Source organism: Nelumbo lutea, chromosome 4 (assembly GCF_056320005.1).
Source record: "Nelumbo lutea isolate HS-2025 chromosome 4, American lotus-T2T, whole genome shotgun sequence".
Taxonomy (NCBI): domain Eukaryota; kingdom Viridiplantae; phylum Streptophyta; class Magnoliopsida; order Proteales; family Nelumbonaceae; genus Nelumbo; species Nelumbo lutea.
The window spans coordinates 4,255,756-4,261,817 of NC_142687.1; the positions used below are offsets into that span (position 1 = coordinate 4,255,756).

The 6,062-nt window shown below is 35.1% G+C and overlaps 1 pseudogene across 1 annotated transcript; it reads right to left on the reverse strand.

The window, feature by feature from the left end:
* Positions 1–1,096: 1,096 nt before the first annotated feature.
* LOC148853467 (uncharacterized) lies at positions 1,097–5,588 on the reverse strand (annotated as a pseudogene). Its single transcript, XR_016112322.1, has 4 exons — positions 5,099–5,588; positions 4,373–4,613; positions 1,887–2,004; positions 1,097–1,542 (listed from the first exon to the last, which is right to left on the reverse strand). The product of XR_016112322.1 is annotated as an uncharacterized LOC148853467 (transcript).
* Positions 5,589–6,062: the final 474 nt, after the last annotated feature.

Genomic DNA, 6,062 nt, shown 5'->3' on the forward strand with positions numbered 1-6,062 from the left:
AGTGATCCGGAGTCCAATAGATGCTACTGCAAATGATGGCAACAAAATTGACAAGCCCCGTGACAGAACTGCATTAAGCATCCGACTCGGCATCGCTGGTTGGAACTCTTTTTGCTTACATTTGTTATATATTCGAACCAAAGCGGACAAACATGATAATTATTAGAATCATAGGAATTTAAATCTTTGAAAACAATGGTCTTCCTCACAATGAAAAACAATAACTACTTTTTCTGCTTTTTCATAGCAGTACTCGTTGAACAAATAATGGAGGCCCTATTATTTGTCACCAGTTGACTTCAAAATATAGATATCATGAAACTTGGGAACTATCTTTGAAACAAAAATAAAAACATTGGTAGATTATAGTCAAAAGAACATTAACACATCAACACTGTAAATAAAATACATATGAAAGAAAAATAAACCATATATTATTCAAAAGGGTAGGGCTTATTTGCAGTTTGCAATTCCCCTGGCAGTACAACGAATGTTTAAAAATTTATCTACATGAGAAAAGGGAGTCTGAAAGAAAAAAAAAAAACGTCACTCCCACCTGAAATGACCGGTGTTGGTGGCTAAAATATGAACATGGATTTTTGGATTCTCCAAGAACACACTAAACTGAACCTACACAGAATAAAACACTTGGCATTCTTGCACTCTCAATATAAAGTAAAATCCTTTATCAGGAAACAAGTACTAGATTGGGAAGCAATCGAAACAATGGTGTGCGCCACAACGCTAACAAAATGCAGTCACCACCTCACGCACAGTGTGCCATTGAACATCTCATACAATCTCACAAGCATGACTCTGGAGTATACATTAAATGCCGACAATCAAATTCGCTCGAGTGCTTGACAAGTACGAAAGCAGTTGTAGTGGAAGAATCAGTCCCTGACAAAACAAATATATGCAGAACGGATTTGAAAAGCACACCCCTCCGCATGCATTCGCCTCTCACCATACATTCATATCAATCAGGAGCAAGAAAGATTATGAAAGACCAACTCTTTCAAGAAACTTTGATTTAAAGAAAATAAACTATTTAATTGTGCTTATTGATTTATTTTTAGGAAATAAGGCAAATGCATTAACAAATAGTAAAATTCACTATTCAGCTAAAGTCAAAAAGATACAACACAAGGGTAGCAATACAGAATGTCAATCTAGTACAGAAACAATGTCCAAAACCTCAAATCAACAATAGAAGGCCGGCAAAAACAATACAGATGTACTGCTACAGAGGGGGTCTCAAGTGCAGGCACATAGACCTGCTGGTTAGTGTCAAAAGTGAAAAAAAAAAAACAAATCTGGTTAAAAAATGGAAGGTGTGCAATGGAATTTTTCCTTGCAACCCGCAAAAGAATTGCGAGGACTATGTTACTGCCAAAGCATTTTAAAATAAAAAGAAATAAACAAAATGAAAAGTCTCTAATTGGCTTCCTCAGAGTACAACAGCAGCCTTTTCTTGGGAAACAAATGGAGCAGGATGGGCTATCAGAGGCTCATAGTGATCAGCTCCAGCACCGCACCAACCTGAACAAGAAAAGATATTAAAGAAAAATAAAAATATTTAGGGATAACTGAGGGTTTTATCTGCAAATTATTCAGTATAAGCAATAAAACTAAACCGGCATATGACAGCAGTATGAATTATAAAACAATCGAAAACAATAATTTGTCAATTTTAACTTGTTTTTTTTTTTTTTGTTGGAAGGTTGGACTGAACCGTCACCTCAATGTAACGTCTCTTAAGTGATAAAAATCATAAGCACAAGGGCCTGAGGCTTCCGTCCAAAAAAATATAGTAAAATTGTTGCAATGGAAGTCATACAAAGAATAACATGCATGTATCGTTATGATGATAAAAGACTATTTACCTGTCCCTTTCATGAAAAGAAAAAATGGAAGTTCACAAATTTGACTTCTAGGACGGTGAGGAAGGAAGAAGACACAATTTTCTTCATCGACCATTCCATCTGACCCATGTGCTTGAACCTATGAAAGAGGTAATATTAAAAGGATAGTTAAAATGAACAAAAGTTCACAACAAGAGGCACTGTTTGTGAAGAATTCTTTTTGCTGAATGTTTGCCCCAAAAGAGAAGAGACACAATTCATGGTAATTTTATCCATAATAACCTTAAAACTATTAAAAATAAATACATGTCATCAAGAATCGCAAAAAGATATGAAGAATGATAAAAAAAGTAAATATAAAATATGAATGCAACAATTCAACAAATCTATGATTAACCCAACCAGCACACCAAATCATTCATTAATCTAACAAGGTTTTCCTTTCGTTGTTTTATAATTAATGTTGTGATTGCTTATAAAATTTCGTAAGCCAAAGGATAACTAAGCATGCCAAATCGTTGACTAAACATAACAAAATTTTCCTTAATTGTTTTATAAATAATGTCGTGATTACTTATAAAAATTTCTTAGCATTTGAATTGTCTAAATCGACTGGTTTTTATGGTTTCTTTAGGAGCTAATTGTACTATTTTGCCTTGGCTGAAAGAAAAAAAGGTTAGGTGGACATACATGCTGACTGGGTGTTTAAGGTGCTTTGACTTGATTTTTATAATATTTTCACTATGACAACTGTATGACATTTTAGAAAATCTGTCTGATTTTTCAATTTTCAATTTGCCACATCATTTTGGTGATTCAAGAAATGTTAATTTGACATTTCACGAAACCTCTCCTCTCACGAATACCAGAGCTAATTATTGCATCAATGCTTTTCCAAAAAATTGGCTTTTCAAATGCAACTACAGAGCATTTCCGTTTTTTTCCTGATGTGGCAAGTTGGTGAAATGGATAACTCATGAAATGCATTGGTGCCAAACACCCACTTAATTGCAAATGCAATTAAGAATCTTTATGATTACCTTATCTTTTATCTGATCAGCATATGACTAATCTATCCTTGATCCTTCTGTTAAGGGTGATGGCACTGGTGACTACTCTTACCTCTAGGCTATGTTTGGTTTGAAGGTAGGGAAAGGAAGGGAAAGGTATCAAAACCTATACAAGGTTTGTAAAGGTTTCCTTCCCTTCCTTTCCTTCCCCTACTTTTTACTTCAAACCAAACATAGCCTCAAAATATCACTAAAGTTAGTAAGGCACTTAAAGAAACTAATATAATTCTAATAGAATTGAAGTTTAAACCCGAAATAATTAAAAAAAAAAAAACCAGTGTATTTCCCTTTTATTACTTGTTTCATCATCTTGAGGTTACTTTCTTCAGACTACAACCCACTATCTTTCTCATGCACAGCTAAACCACACCATTTTCTGTTCAAGTGATGCCATAGAAGGCAAATATAACGAAAAAGATGTTGACAGTTTCAACAATAGCTGGCAGATGAAAATTCGCACAAAAAGAGAAAGGTATAATTAGAGTTTTCCACTTTTATTTTCATTAATGATGCAATAACTCAATAAGAATACATGTAAAAGGAAACTTCCCAAATGGGCCACAGACACTGCAGCATCAGTAAGAGTACAAAATACAACGGGTTAGGAATGTCTGCAAATATAAGTCGTTATCACATGAAGCTTATCCAAGTGCATATTACAAGTAAGATTTTACAGGGCACATTAATTAAGCATAGATGCAAGTGATCATAACAAAATTCTAATTCATACATCAGTTGCTTATAAATCCCTAATCATAATTCACAAAGCAGAACGTCATCACAATATATCAATTTTAATTTTCTGATACAGCAATGCAGTCGATAAACACATTATGGTAGGTAGCAGTAGGGGTGAGTATTCGGTTTATTCGGTTAAAAATCGAATCGAATAAACTGACATTTTAAAAAATGAACTAAAAAATCTAAACCAAAACCAAAACCAAAATATTTGGTTTGGTTTTCGGTTAAAACTGAATTTAAATAATATATACTTTATTGTATACATTATAACATATAATATATAATATATATTATGAAATCAAATTTTATTATATTATATATTAATATATAAATATATAATATATTACATATTATATGTTGCATATTATATAATATACCTTACATATTATATTATATATTTACATATAATAATAGAAAGTTTGGTTAATTCGGTTAATCGAATTTTTAATTCTAAAAACCGAAACCGAGAACTAAATTAACCAAATCGATTTAACCAAAAACCGAGAAGACCAAACCGAACAAATCAAAACCGAAACTTTGGGTTCGGTTTTTCGGTTTTAACCGAATAGTACTCACCCCTAGGTAGCACTATTGTATCTGGTGTAAATAAAACATGCAAAACCAAAATTCCAAACAGGTAAGTAGCAACCAATACCAAAGGATAAGCAGTGTAAAGAAAACAATGCTTCTTCTCACCACATATATCTCCCTCTTGAACTCAGTTGCCAGGCTCTCTATCGCTATATCGTCTCCAAAAGCAGCCGCTCGTCCTTCTCTGTTATCATCTACAGTTAATAAGCCCTCCTCAGTATATTGCAAAGTGATGATGTCATACTCATCGTCTGGACTACCGGAGATAGACATGTATTTGGCCCAACTCAGGCCATCATCCACGGCAATGCATCGCTCTTTATATATGGATTCCGCAGCCATTTCCCTTATAATTCATATAAATGAAATAAACAAGTGACCAACAAATGCCTGAGACTCGAACACCTTTTGGTAGGAAGGTGTGGGTGTTCACATGGACAAGCCCATTTATTTGCAGATTGGATAAAAATGCAAAAGCTAAGAAGAAATTCACTATTATTAAATAAATTTAGGAAGAAGATGCCTATCAATGAATAAAAAAATTTAAGCAAGGAGTTCAAATATTGGGAATTTCTTAGACAATCAGAAGTACCTTTGATGCGCTTCATAAATGAAAAGCGAGAATAAAAAATTAGGCAGCCAAAACGAACGAAAAGTTTAAGAGAATGGTTTCGTGGGAGGAAGCAAAATAACTCGAAGAAGAAAAGAAGCTAATCGAAAGATAATAAAATAGGGGGGTAACAATAATAAAACAGATCCAACAAATGGTAAAGGAAATTGTTTTTCTAGCCAAAGCAAAACCATTTAAAAAAAAAAAAAGTGATGGAATACCTTTGCAAGCCAAGATCAACGAGCTCGTTGATGGCAACATCTAGACTCACTCGATCTTCCTTCTTGGCCAACAATTTTACCTCCTGCACAACATGAATACCCCAACCAGCTTTCAAATCGGGGGAGTAAAGATGCTTAATCGCCGCGGTTGTCGCCCTGTGGGTGCTTCCATAGAACTCCCTTTGTATGGAGTCTCTGCAAATAACGCTTTTGCTGGTCCTCTAAACCGCTTACAGTTTCCCAGCTTGCATGATCTGCGACACCGGCTGTCTCGGGGGTATCGAAAGAAGCCAAGGTCGGATCTCTCCATGGAATAACCGGTGAGGGAGATTGGAAAGTTTCAGCAATGGCGGTTGAATCGCAGAGTAGTTTTCCCATTTCGTCTCTTTTTTCTAGTCAAATTTTCTTTTTTTTTTTCCTCTCTTACAGAAGGAGTTTCAGGAGAGAGAGAGAGAGAGAGAGAGAGAGAGAGAGAGAGGGGGAGGGGAGGGAGGGAGAGAGAGGGAGAAAAATTTTTCCGTTAAAGTTAGGGCTAGCTAACGGATAGATAGACGACGCGGGATGGTAATTACATGTGGTGAAATCGCAATCGTCTATGTAATGTTGGTTGTGTGAGCATTAGAAATGGCCAGCTGGCGTGGCGTTGTTCGCGTTTTGTGTGGTTGTCAGATTCTCAGAGATGCTAATACATACTCTCGCGAGTAGGAATATAGATCTACTCTCGTCACTGATTTTACACATATCCCTGTGAAGGGTGTTTCTGTCTTTTAACAGGACCTTTGTGTTGTATTTGCGGTATTCTATAAATAGACACATATAAAAGAAACGGTGACAATACCATTTCTAATTCTACTCGCGAGAGTAGGATTCACATTCTTCCCTGCTTTAACACATGTCTAATATTCACCACGTATATTATTTTAAGATGTGCTGCTTGAAATTTTGAACGTTACATTTTATTTAT